General features: G+C 39.6%; 1 protein-coding gene and 1 long non-coding RNA gene across 7 annotated transcripts in view; one reads left to right on the top strand and one right to left on the bottom strand.

Annotated features, from left to right (window-relative positions):
- Positions 1 to 14,518, top strand: part of CAMK4 (calcium/calmodulin dependent protein kinase IV) — a 279,198-nt gene that overhangs the window by 152,445 nt on the left and 112,235 nt on the right. The window lies entirely within an intron of this gene.
- On the bottom strand, positions 351 to 6,729 carry LOC112653312 (uncharacterized). The gene is made up of 3 exons (XR_003132071.3): positions 6,394 to 6,729; positions 656 to 1,055; positions 351 to 502 (listed from the first exon to the last, which is right to left on the bottom strand). It is a non-coding gene; the product is annotated as an uncharacterized LOC112653312 (long non-coding RNA).

The raw sequence follows: 14,518 nt of genomic DNA, 5'->3' as shown, positions 1-14,518 counted from the left end.
AATGCTAAGAGAAGCTGTACAAATGACTTTCTCATTTATCTAACACGCAATCTCTGACAGCCCAAAGAGGGCTGGCAGCTGTGTGGGGTGTGGGGGAGCAGAGGGGGGTGACCGGAACCCGAGTGGCTGTGGGAGGCGGTGAGGACGCGGGATTCTGAGGCGTGACTTGGAGGGGGGTGTAGCTTGGAAAGGTGGGGGGAACGACGGTGTTGTAGGCAGCAGCCTGAGTTAAAGACACGAACCAAACCGAGTGACGAACAGGCTTCCAGGCATGCGGCAGTGCCTAATTGTATTATTCTCTAAAAAAAAACCAAAAACAAAAACAAAAAAAATAAACGAGTAAAGGGCAAAGTATTTGCTGGCGGTGGTGGAACCTGGCTTCCTCCCCGGGTCCTGGGTCGGTGCTGTCCGGCGCGGTGCGGCGCTGCTCCTGCGCACCTGGAGTGTGTCCGGTCTGCCTTGGGATGGGCTGTTCAGTGCCCTCACTGAGATGCGTACTAGGCTTTAAAGACCCAATGAGGACAGAAAATGTAAATTATCTCACTAATTTTATGCTGCCTACATATTGAAATGACAATATTTTAGAAATAGTTTATATTGGACATGTTTTTGGATATATTGGTAACGTTCCATATGTTCTTAACATGAACTTCACCTGTTCCTTTTTACTTTTTAAAATACGGCTCCCAGGAACCTTGCCTCCCATCCCCGGGCAGCATTTGCTGAGCAGCGTTTTGCTTCTGCTGGGCGGTGCTGTTCCATTTGCTGTAAAATAGGAGGGTCTGGTAACAAAAGATCTCTGTGAGGTTATTACCTCCCATTTACACATTTTTAAAAGCCTTCTATTATTCCTAGTCATATGCCTCATATTTGATACAATGCAGGTTTTTCTTTTTTGTTACAGTATTTTCAAACTATCTCTGCGGAACTTCCAAGGGGCCCGCCACTGAACAAGCCCGCAGGCACCCGGGCAGCAGCCCGAGCTGGGCTTTCACCCGGGCCCCCTCTCTTTGCACTTCCGGCCTTGTCGTCTTCTCCATGATTTCACCTAGAGGCTAAAGAAAATGAGAAAAGGGCATAAGAAATGGCACAAAGCATGAGGTGATGAAGTAAGCTGAAATGGTAGAAATGATAGACCAATTGTATGCGGACGTGTGAACCATGGGACTGTTTAGTTCATAAGATTCATGAAACAAGATAGAATTGCTGCCCTTAATAAAACTAAAACTTGCAAGAGCAAAAGAGCACGTTTAGACTGGCTGCAGGTTCAGATGCTTACGTTTTCCCTTCTTTGTAATCTGAAGCTTTGTCTTGTCTGCGAATGTGACTTTGCCTCCTCCTCTACCAGCTTAAGGTAATTTTGAAATTCTAAAATTGTAGTTTTGAAGAAAGCTGGTGAGATAGACACCATTTCACTAAAAATTAAGTCACAGATAAAAAGTGTAGATAATCTTTGCAGTTGATAGTCTTTTTGTTCAAGCTTTCTTTTCAAAGAAAAAAATGTTAAATAATTGCCTCATTTCCCCCTACTCTAGTAAAATATTCAATTCGATATCTGTTTCTTGGCCATTGATATTATAGTGGAAGATGTCATAGATAAATTGTTGAAATAATACAACTGACTTTTTTTATTGAACAAATGAGTTTTTTTCTTTTGAGTGTTTCACAGAAACTGCCAAACTTCAACATCACTTTAAGGAGTTGACCCATTTAAATTTTTGCAACCTATTTCACGTTAGTTTGAGAGAGATGTTATGAAAAATAGATTAAACATGTTGGAATCAAAAGTACATGAGGTCATTTTAACATCATTTTTAAGCATGTTCTAAGAATGCTCCTGGTAAAAATTTGAGCTGCGTATTTAAATTAAGCTTAGTGGAATGCGTATGCATCAAAATTACCAGTTAAATTGTAGGGAAAAAAACCCCAAACCTCAAGAGCCAAAGTGCATTAAAAACACCTCTGTCCTGTGTTTGTAAAGTCAGTGACCATAATTTTAGATAAGAATTTTTATTTACCATTGGGAAAATTTGCAATTACTAATTTGCAGTTGGAACTGATCATAAACAAAATCCACATGCAGGAAAAGGGTTTAATGGCTTTGTGGCTAATTTTTTTCTAACCAGCAATTGTTCCAGTGCCTTTGGTAAGAGGATGGCTTGCCTCCTTCACCCAGTCGTTCATCTTGACTACAGATGTGATTTGCTGCCACGTTATCTCAGGCAAGATCTCTTCCTAGCAGTGGTGGAAAAGATTATTTACTGGGGAATGGCAACAGCAACAACATTTTTTTAAAAAGATAAATTTATTTATTTGAGAGAGCAAGAGAGAGAGAACAAGCAGGGGGAGGGGCAGAGGCAGAGGGACTCTATGGGGCAGGGAACCCAATGTGGGACTCGATCCAGGACCCTGAGATCATGACCTGAGCCAAAGGCAGTCGCTTAACCAACTGAGCCACACAGGTGCCCAACAAAACACTTTTTTAAGAGTAGCTCCTGTCCTTCTATTGTAGCGTTTACCTACTAACCAGTCACAGTTAATATAAATGTGTACATTTAAGTAACTTCAAAAGATAGCAATTAACCAAGAGAGATTCTAGTGATGACTGTTGATCTGCTCCCAGTTGGGTGTTGGTGAAACTTCTTGGAGCAGCCAAAGGAACCATGAGCTGTGATTGCGTTCTGACCATGCCCAAGATCAAAATGTCCCTGAGGAAAAGTCATTATATTCTCTTTGAAGGGCATGTGGGAAAGGACCTGGGTAGGAGGATGAATTTTCTTGATTAATGTAACTTCCATAGGGGTACCTGGGTCTGGAATGCACACACTAAGCAAATGACTTGGATTCTCCCATTTAAGAGATTTGGTCCCATTGTGTCCAGCCTCCTTACGCCTTGGTCCCACTGCATGTTGAAGACCCTGTTTTAACTAGACTTCAAACTTACCTTTACATAAACTTGATTCCATTTACAGATTTAGATTCATTTTTAGGACTGGACTGAAAGTGCAAGCCATTGTAGAGATTTTTTTGCATACTCTTATTGCTTATCATTCTTTCTGCAGTTCACTTGTAAAAATATTACATTTAGTTGGTTTTCATATGAGAGAGAGAAGTCCTTTGTTCAGTTGAGGATCATTTATTCTGAAGAGCTTTTGATGTAATTATTCCATTGGCATTTGAATTAGGTGAGGATGCTTACTGAAGAATGAATATTCTTAAATTGTAAAGCCTTGGCATCTTTAAACCTTTTAACTAACTACTGTTGATTTTAGATGGAAAAGAAATTTTAAAGAAGTTTATATTTATAGGCCACATTCTCTTTTATTTACTAATAAAATATAGGTATACTTTAATTATTAAAAACCCAGGGTTTAAAAAACCAAATAAATAGAATTATAAGATAGGAGGAAGATGATAATGGCTACAGAAGAATATTTTGTTTATAAAGCAACCAATAATCCCTCTAAAATAATCATTTATTTTACTGTACTACTTATTTATTTACAGATATGTATCTGTAGGTCACATAGTTTGCAGATTAAATTTGAGAGTTAATTTTCAGAGTCATCCATTTTTGTTTTACTTTTTAAAGATTTTATTTATTTGAGAGGGAGAGAGAGAACAAGTAAGAGTGCAAGAGCAGGGGGAGGAAGAAGCAGACTCCCTACTGAGCAGGAAACCCAATGAGCCTCAGGACTTGGAGATCATGACCTGAGCTGACCCTGAACCCACTGAGCTACTGAGGCATCCCCAGAGTCCTTTCCTAATCCAGCATAACAGCAGAACATCTTGGGAATTGAATTGCATTGCAGTGGGAAAACATGATGTGATTTAGAGATGTTTGGTTGACTCAGGTTTTAGAAAAAGTTAATTATGTAAAATATTCCTGGAATCGTTTATACAATGGGAAATAATAACTAATTATCTAGGCTTTAGCTCTTGTTATTGAACTTATTAAAGATGCCTACTGTAACCTCAAAGTGAAACCCAGTTAGTTATTTGAAAGGAAAAGGAAAATTAAATATCCAATAATTTGAAAGTAACACTTGTTTAACTATCAGTGAAAAATATAATAATCGAGACATGGTTGACCTTCCACTTGCCACATGGGGTTTACCGGTGTTATGGTTATATACGTTTAACTTCATCAGCTGATTGACTTCTTTATAAAACAAATATGTACTGTTCTTACTGAATGCCAGGGACTGTGATCTGTGCTGGAGACATGAACGGATAAGACTTGACCCCTGGACTTGAGGATCTTTGAGTCTTGTGGGATCAGACAAATAAGTCCGCAGAAGAGTGGCCCGGTGTCACAAGGCTGATAGCTGCTCCTTCAGGGCATCCTGAGGACACATAGGTTAATAATTCCGGGGCTTTGCAACTTAAAAACATCCTATTGTTAATAAGCATCCACACCGAATCAGTTGGCACCTGAATGGTGTTATCAGTTCTCCTGGGTAAGAGGAACAGGGCAGCATGATCAAAGGCCTGCATGTGTGTGGAACTCTTCAGGGTCTGGGCCAACACTCCATCCCCTCTCGGGCCCCTGATTACTTCGGGATGCAGTGAATGCCCATATTTCGCTGCAATTAACTATCCTTATAAAAACTCATTGCAGCTAAATGTAGCTCCTTAAGTTAAAGCCGCATCAAGGCTTGAGCTTTGGTATTTGGCCCTTCCTGTGTTGACCCTGGTCCTGAGCTGTTTACTGCCTGCTTCTGGTAGTGGTTCTTCCCCTGGGGGGGAGCTGTGACCTCTGTGCTCCTCGCTGCAGGTAGGCTGTTTTGTTTACTCCAGCTTGCTCTTTCTGCAATCATTGCCCCTCAGTTACCACCATCATCTCTTTAAAATCTCTGTTCTCTTTAATTTTTCTTATTTTTAAAAAGTGAGCTTGAAATAAATATAAACTGGGATTCAGGACTTTGTATTTATTCCATCTCCAGGACCAGCAGTGGCCAGAGTTGAGGGCAGAGGCTGAGTAAAGGATATCTAATGGGCTGGTGCCTTGACTTGTGGAAAGATAAATGGGCAATCTTGCAAGTGCTTGGAAATAATGGATGAACAGTTTCTTAAAGACAGGAGTACAGGACAAGGTTCAGTCGTTTTGTGACCTGCTGTTCACAACCTGAGGAGTGTTTTGCTGACACCTTCTTGAGTATCCTCCCCTGGCTCATACGTGGTGCTTAGCCTAACAAGGCATCATCAGCTTCCTTGTTTTTGGTGCAGGTCTGAGTTAACCACACTCCTCAGTCATGGCATCTTACATTCCAGATTGTGCAAGGTTTCTCTAGTTTAGTGCTTTATTCCCCTTCTGTCAGCCACCCTACCTCTCTGCCTCCACCCCAGTAAGCATCTGTTCTCATGTGTTTGGTGAATGTCTTTGGAAAGTAAAGTATCACCATGAAGTTCAGTGTTTTATGTATAAACACGCTTTTAGTATATGTCAGTGATACCGTGCTACATGGTGAGGGATGCCAGGGCGTTGCCAGGAGCTCAGTAAGGCTCAAAGTGCTTCTAGGCACTAATAGCAAAAGACACAGGCAGGAGTCAGTTGATAGATGGTCTTATATGTCATGCTAAGGAATTTAGATTTTTTTTTTAAAGATGTTATTTGTTTATTCATGAGAGACACAGAAAAAGAGAGACACAGGCAGTGGGAGAAGCAGGCTCCCTGTGGGGAGCTCAATGGGGGACTCGATCCCAAGACCCCTGGGTCATGCCCTGAGCTGAAGGCACTCAACCACTGAGCCACCTGGGCGTCCCAGGAATTTAGATTTTATCCATCGATAGTTGGGAGTTACTGGAAGATTTTAAAAGGGGCATGACAAAATCAGCTTTGAGGCTCAAAGTTACTTGGACAGTAGTGCAGAAGATGACTTACAGGGTGCCAAGTGGGCATTTAGTGCATAGGAACTTCTCAACGATGATAGCTACTGTTACTTTTTATGTGTCAGTAATCTCTGTCCTACTTAACACCATACAGCTTTAAAGTTAAGAATATATTCTGACACTGTCACTTAAAGATCTAGTAAACTACAAAAAATGTAATGGTCTGGTTTTATAGTAGTTGAACTGTATTAAGTCATTGTAAGCATACTCCTTTTTCTAGGACATAGGACAGTTATTTGTGTTCATTTGGGGAGGTTTGTGTAGTGTCCTGATCTGTGGGTGATGATGACACCCAGACCCCTTAGCTGTGTTCCTCTGCTCTCACTGGCATGTGACAGATCCACGCATACCTATTCTAAGAATGACATTAAAATACAGTGACCTTAAATTGTGAAGTTTATGTGCGGAGAGAATGTTATTAAAAAATCCTCAGGCTTGAGTCAGAGCAGTGCCTGGGCGGACGTGAACAACTTTAGGCCTCCCTCCCACGTCTTCCCTTACCCTCTCTGCTGTGATGAGGAGATGTGGCATCGCTTTAGCTGGCATAAGGTTGTAATTAGGTCCAAGGCAAAAAGGAAAAAAAAATATTCTAGTTCCTCTTCCTCAGATTTTCTAAAATTGGCTTGTGGAGGCGCAGCCTGCTGCCCCGGGCAGCCACCCCGCTGCCGGCCTCGGAGGACTTGCCAGAGAGCACTGGTATTACCCTGCCGCGTGCCTGTGATTTCTGTTGGAAGAAGGATGGAGCTTTCTGTGGAAAATCTCAGAAATAGGTGATACGTTCAGTCATTCTCTCTTCAGAAGGAAAAATGGTGCAAGAGAGCGTAGAAAAACTACATGGTGGTTTTTTAAGTGACACTGTCACTTGAGAGGCTGGTTTGTTCTGGATGGTATGTGACCTCCGTAGAATAGATCTGGGAATAGCCAGGCTTTGCAGAGCTAGCATCACACCCTCTGTTCATATGGCACAACTGTCATTCAAAAGGAAGTCGAAGGATTCCCTGCTTTTTTTAGGAAGTTTCTCAAAGCCTGATAATTGTAAATATTATATAAAAACAGCTGTGTTTGCTGTCGTCCTTGGTCTCATTCCAGTAGTGAATCAATGTGGTTGATTTGTCAGACTTCTCAATCTTCAGTAGCAGTGAGTTGGGGTTGTGTGGTTGCTGTTTTGTCACAGCCGATTCTCTTGGTATATGTAGAAAGCCAGATTAAAAGTTACAGTTTTTTGGAAAAGTCAAAGAACTAAAAATACGAGATGGATTTCTGCCCTAAAACTGTTAGTCCTTTTCTCTTTAAAGCAAAGCAAATTCCTTGGTTTTTAAATTGTGAATTTGGGTACAAAGAACTTGTTCATTCCAAGAAATACTTCCATTTCATTGCAGGGGGATGCACCCTGTAACATGGCACAAATGCGCCTCGTGCATTTGTTCGTGCCGGGACCTTACCACCAAAGCGGAGGGCTTCTCCTACACACCCAGAGATGGGGCTCTGAGAGATTGCCGAATAAGCCAGATACCATGATGGGTACAGGCGATGGCTCTAACAATAGGGACAACTGGGTTCAAACTCTAGCCTTACCTCTTACTAATTGTATGACTTTGAGCAAGTAAGTAACCTGGGCCTTAATCTTTTCATCGGTACAATGGGCGTAAAATAGCTATCTCATAAGGTTGTCCTGGGAGTTAGGTGAGATAATACGTGTAAAGAGCATAGTACAATGCCTGATCTAGAGAGACTGCTTATGAGCACACACACTCTCTCTCTCTCTCAAATAAATAAATAAAATCTTTTTTTAAAAACCTAACTTCTTTGCAAATTTAAAGCTCAATTTTAACTCAGACTAAGAATGAAGGATTTGAGAACTTTTATTACACCAGATGGATGTCCCTTCTATTCTGAGTATCCTGTATCTCCCTGAACAGCTTAGGATTCTGTATTGGATCCGTCTCATCTTAAGCCCGGAGTTCTCAACCCAGCACTATTGGTGTGTTGGGTCAGTAATCCTTTGGGTGGAGGTGGGTGTCATTCTGTACAGCGTGGGAATTTTTTGCAACATCCCTGTGCTCTACTTACTAGAAGCCATAGCAAACACTGCTTCACTTGGATTTGACAACAAAAATGTCTGTAGAGATTTGTAAAGGTCACCTGGTGGGGGCAAAGTCACCCCCAGTTGAGAACCGTTAACTCTACTTAGCATACATAATTTTAGTAACAGTCCAGTTATGCAACTTTAACACTGCAGCTTTGAGAGAGTTTTCTTTCTTCCCTTGTCCTCTGTCTTGTTTGGAGCGTATTCATTTAAACTCTTCTCTTTGTACTTACCCTGTGTTGTGGTATCAGCCGTTACCTCCAGCCATGTGATACGCAGATTTTTCCACTCTGAACATCTTGACTGGAATTTTTAGTTTTAAACTCCATATATCAGAACTTGATTTAAAACTTCCTTCTAATTCTTTCTGCTTTGTTTGCCACTCTTCCGGTAGCTCAGGCTCAAATCTAATCACCACTGTCCATTCAGCTGTCTCTGTCTCCACCCACTTCTAACCATTCCTAGAGGTGACTTTTGAAATAAATCTCTCTTTCAACTTCCTGTTCTCTCCTTGCCTGCTACCACCGTCGTCCTCCTGTTTCCGCCATACTTGTGCTCCTGTAATGGCTTCTCCAGCAGTCTCCTGGATTTTGTTCCCTCCCCGACCAATATGTTCCTCATCCCTTATCCTCCTGTAGTGTACTGATCTTATTACTCCCATGCTTAGAAACCCCAATAACTTCCCTCTGCCTGCGGAGTTGGGAGTTGATAACAGATTTCCAATCTTAGCATACTCTGGCCTCATCTTATTTACATGAGAAGACTCCCTCATCCACCTCATGGAAAAGCCAGCCTAAGAGCTCTTGCTGTTCTTGTTGTCTGAGGTTGAGTCTTCAGTCCCAGCTTCTGAGCTATTGCTCACTTCCTTTGCCCAGAATGACCTTCGCCTTATCTCTTTCTGGTAAATTTTTCCTACCTTTGAAGGTAGTCAAATTATATTTCCTCCCTGAAGTTTTCCCTAATTCATCACTTTTCTTTAAGCTACCATTGTACTTTATCTGAGCTTCCTTACATCACTTGATCTTCTAGCAACATACCTAATTAGAGAATCAAGAAGATTTTTTTTAATATGTAAGCAAATGAATAGAGATAAGATCTCTTTGTTAACAGAATTAAAATTTAAAATGGTTTGTCCCTTCTACTGAAAGGTATGCTAGAAAGTCTTTGTTAATCAACTAATCTGTCATTCTACTTAAGAAATATGAATCATGGGGCACCTGGGTGGCTCAGTGGGTGACCATCTGCCATTGGCTCAGTTCCTAATCCCAGGAGTCCCATGTCTGGCTCCCTGCATGAAGCCTGTTTCTCCCTCTGCCTGTGTCTCTGCCTCTCTCTGTGTGTCTCTCATGAATAAATAAATAAAATCTTAAAAAAAAAAAAAACAAATAGCCACACGACTTTTCTTAAAAATGCCAATAATGCAAGTCATCAGATTCTTCCTCCCCACCACATACTAGCTTTGTGACCTCGCCCATATTACTTTACTTCTCTGAACCTTAGTTGTCTCATCTCCTTAAATAGGTTGTTGTTATGAAATGGTATATGCAAAGTAGCCAGTACAATGCCTGGAATGTAGGGCTCAATACATGTTGGCTATTTGTACTTTGCCATTTAAACTATACAAAACATCCTCTTTAAGTGAATTTCTTCTGTAAGGATTTCTACAAAATGCCCAGATTACAGACATAACTATGTGCTATTTGGATATTTCACTGTAATGAAGTCAGAGGGGAGGACAATGAAATGGGACCTAACTTTAATGTATGCTCTTTGAAATGATGTATGAAGTTATATGAATTGATTGTCCTTTTAAAAAAATTTCTTACAGTAATTGTATGGTCATATAAAATGATAGGAGCAGAATCTTCCTAGTGAATTTAGAGTTCTTAAAAGTGCGTCTTTTTTCCCACTTAATATGATTTTTTCCCTATAGAAACCACTCCTCAGAGGTATAGTAGAAATTAACACAAAAAGTAATCCAGTATTAAACAATTGTGTTATTTTGGGGAATTAATATATTTAACATGTGAGATATGGTCAATATTTACATTGGAGTTTCTTATAAATGTAGATTTGGCTAGTTTTCAGATTGTGTAATTTTTTTAATAATTTTTTTAAAATTTATTTATTCATGATAGAGAGAAAGAGAGAGAGAGAGAGAGAGAGAGAGAGGCAGAGACACAGGAGGAGGGAGAAGCAGGCTCCATGCAGGGAACCTGACGTGGAACTCAGTCCTGGGACTCCAGGATCGCACCCTGGGCCAAAGGCAGGCACCAAACCACTGAGCTACCCAGGGATCCCAGTGTAATTTTTTTTTTTTTTTTAAGATTATTCATTTGAGAGAGAGAGCACAAGCAGAGAGAGGGGCAGAGGGAAAAAGAAAAAGAGAGAGAGTCCTCAAGTAGATTCCCCTCTGAGCGCAGAGCCTGACACAGGGTTCCATCCTAGCACCCTTAGATCATGACCTGAGCCGAAATCAAGAGCTGAATGCTTAACCAGCTGAGCCACCCAGGTGTCCCCAGGTTGTGTAATTTTGAGGAAGTATTAATGATACCTTTTGATGCTCTTGAAACTACTACAAAGGTATGAAGACATACCTTTGCCATCTTTGTCCAGATCCAGATAAAATTTGATCAGTAGCACATCAAAATCCATATAATGGAAAATCATTTTAATACAATTCTAACACTATTTTGCAATCATGATTCTGCAAATCCATTTGTATGATATATAAATAGTATATCATAATGCAATTTTATAACAGTGAAGACTCTTACTGAATAAAAAGTATTGCTCTTCTTCAGTGTATTTACAAGGCTGTAATTACAATAATGTAAATTGCTTTATATTCTTCTGGTGAATGTAAAGTATTGCTCATGTGCCTCATAATACACATTTTACTTTCCAAAAATTGCCTTATAATTGACCAGTAAGTTGATAGTACCTTTATTTTTTTTTAACATTTTATTTATTTATTCATGAGAGACACACAGAGAGAGAGAGAGAGGCAGAGACACAGGCAGAGGGAGAAGCAGGCTCCATGCAGGGAGCCTGACATGGGACTCGATCCCGGGTCTCCAGGATCACGCCCTGGGCTGAAGGCAGTGCTAAACTGCTGAGCCACCCAGGCTGCCCTTGGTAGTACCTTTAATTGAGAAAAGGAACAAACTCGTTCTGTCATCTTTGCAGAATACTTTTGTATTTTGAAAACATTAAAAAACTAATAGTTAAAAATATACAGAAGCTAATGAATTAATTAGTTCCTATCAATAAATGATATAGTCTAATATAATCTTATGTTTTATTTGTTCTTGAAAATGGTTGAAAACCATTAAGATCATTAAATAAGTATCTTGTTAATATGTTGAAATCACTATTTCCATCTTCATAATGAACACTATATAAATGAGGAAAGTTGACATTTACTAATATGGAAGAATTTGTGTTTAAAATGAACCAGCAGCGACTACAAATAACTTGAGAGAGATTTCTCAATCTTTACATTTTGACAAGGTGATAATAGCAATCTAGATGAAGAAATGCCTTTTCCAAAATAGATGGATTTGGTATCAAAAAAGCATTTTATCAAAGATAAGAGAGTGCAATAGCAGAATGCTAGGAAAAATGGATGTACATGTTTCCGCACGGCTTGCTCTGTTCCAGACACTCCGGTTCCTGATACACATTTTGCTACCCTGTTTGTTGCCAGATTATCGGGGACAGTCTTCCATACCTCATCTGAAGTGAATGTACTTTGGGTGACCTTTTGGCCAAGGTTCTTTAAGAAGAAAACTGTAAATCGAAAATTTTTATTTCTTTCTTGAATTAGTGATCAAAGAGAAAAGTCACTGTTTGCCCAGATAATTAGCAATTTTGCTAGCATTAGCTTTTCAGTTGATTAAAGAGAGAAATAGTTACTTTAATTTTACGTACTGTTTGCCTTGTTCAATTTAATGACTATTGATCTGTTCAGATTAACTTGAAATATTGACATTATAGGTGATGAACAGAAGAGGGACTCTGATTTATTAATGAGTCTGTGTCTATCTGGAATTCCCAAGTCAGATACAGGAGAAAAGTAAGATTTGTTTCGCTCCTTTTATGTGCCTGACACTGTGCTAGGTTCTTTCACATAAAATACTTAATTTAAACCTCATAACAACCTTAGTTGCTGTTGAAAAAGCAACATTTTTTACACATGAAGAAACTCATTATTGCCTCAATCTTACCTCTTTTCCTCTAAATCTTAAACTCACTAATCCTTTTTCCCTCAAGATATGTAGGAAGAGCTAAATAAATAGAATAATCTCGAAAAGTGATTTCTGTTTGGTGTTTAGACAAATTCTTGCATGTTTTGCTGAAAAGGTTCATCCTATTTTTCCCAGTGTGCACCCAGTGGCGGCTCCATCTGGTAGGTACTTTGATTGCAGGCTGAATGGTCGCAAGGGCGCCGATGCCGATGCCAAGGTCCCTTTTGTCCGTGTAAGTTACACAAGCTTTACTGCTTTCTTCAGGAAGCAGCTCAGCAGTCTAGGATTAAAGTTAAAGAGGGCACAGAGGAGCTTATCATTTCGTTTGGCTCATTAGGCGATAATTAGATGCCATTTCTAATTAATGCAGGAAGCAGAAGAGACCACTACTACATTGTAGCCATTAAAGACTGCATTTTAGGCCAACTCAAATTATTCCATGACCCTAAGCAAACATTACTGATAATAAAGAGGAAATTGACATTCTCCTAAGGGATTTCCAATCATTCCTAATCACATCAGAGCCCTGGCATGTGGCCTAATACTCTAATTCCCCCCCGACCTCCTCTGGCCATTCCCACTAAACAGGAACAGGGCAGAAGATGTCGCCAGTCCCCTAGAGAAGATAAGGCATCTGTGCAGTTCCTTTACTGTGGCCAGCCTCTGCGGTTTCAGTTCAGGGTACTTTGTGATTGCCACTGTCCCACTTCAAGGTTCCCAGCCATTTAGTTCCGCCCCCCCACCAAACATTTGCCCAGGAGGCCTGTTCTGACATTTGAAAACACGCTCTCAGTTGTAACCACCTTTTTCTTGACTTTTTCTTTGAAGATTAGGACACCGAGGTGGCTTTTTCTTCTAACTCTGAGCCTCTGATAGAAGTTGAGTGATTGATCTTCCTCCAGCACTGTCCACCCTTAGCCTTAAATGGATAATGAGATAAAAGCATGAAGATGCAAAGAGAAGGTTCTTTTGCGGCCATAGATAGTGTTGTATTCAACCAGAGAACTCCATTATTTGTTTAAATTACTTGTTTTAAAATAGAAAAAGAAAATAGTTTTCATAGGTTACATTATGCTTATTAGAAGAAAAAAGGATCCAGAGCCTTTATTGTCTCTGCTTTACCGGCATTTATAAATCACTAGAAACAAGGAATCTATAATTTTAATTAACATTACATTTTCAGGAATAGGAATAGGACTATTCTAACCTATTTCAAAGCTATTTAAATGTTCCCTGGAAAGCTGAATGAGAACAAAGATCAGAACAAAAAGATATTTACTTCCACACTACCCATTGAGTCATTTTATAATTAGATCCTAATATGTTTTGTGTTTTGAGACCCAAAAACACATAGGAATTCATTTTGAAATTTCTAGCTGGTTTAAGTTTGTCTCCTTTGCTTTTGCCCCAAAAACAAAATGCAGGAAAGTTACAGAAAAGGTATTGAAATGACAACAACAACAAAAACCTCTTCCTACAGGATTGGAAATTCTGCCAAAAACAGACACAAGGACTCAGAATTGAGGAAACCTCAATCTTCCCTCTTCATAAATTCTAATCCAAGCAAGAAGGAATAAATAGAGCCTCTTAATGCCTTTGATAATTTAACATGCTAGGAGGATTTATACCCAGAAACTAGGGATGCTCCTAAAACTGGAGGCAGAGTGATGCAGGGACTGGATGTGCCAGAAATGTAAAATATCGGAGTTACACTACATAGTAATTTGAAACAGTTTAGGTTAGTTTTAAGGCATCCATTTGTGCTCAGGCACATCTGTTTAGTAGACTCTTATTTCAGGAGGATCTTATTGTTAACTTCCCAAAGTACACAGTTGATGTAAAATCATGGTAAAGATTGTTTTTAGAAAGAATTTGAGTTTTCATAGAAGGATGAACAGTACTCATTTGTTTCAAGCTTGGACCTGTAAGAAATATTTTCTAATATTTGTTAAATGAAAAAGAATTATGTTCATCAATAACTTTGTAAAACACACAAAGTGTTTTGGAATCTACAAAGGATTTGAACTTACATTATGTCATTATGATCCTCACAGTGACCATGAGAGGGATAAGGCAGGCAGGTGTGATTAGGTCATTTTTTGTAGATGAGCAATCTGAGGTTCAGGGAGGCCAAGTGATTTCCCTCTGATCAGCGCCAGCTTCATGGGCATTTGAGCTGTACAGTCATGTGGGTTCCTGTACTTAGGAAGTTCTATACTTTGTTTAATGCTTTACAGTCACCCTTTGGAAAAATTTTTTTAATTTTTTTAAAATTTATTTATGATAGTCA

Source organism: Canis lupus, chromosome 3 (genome assembly GCF_003254725.2).
Source record: "Canis lupus dingo isolate Sandy chromosome 3, ASM325472v2, whole genome shotgun sequence".
Classification (NCBI taxonomy): domain Eukaryota; kingdom Metazoa; phylum Chordata; class Mammalia; order Carnivora; family Canidae; genus Canis; species Canis lupus.
The sequence above is the reverse complement of the archived record's forward strand: the minus strand, read 5'-3'. Positions and strand labels throughout refer to the sequence as shown.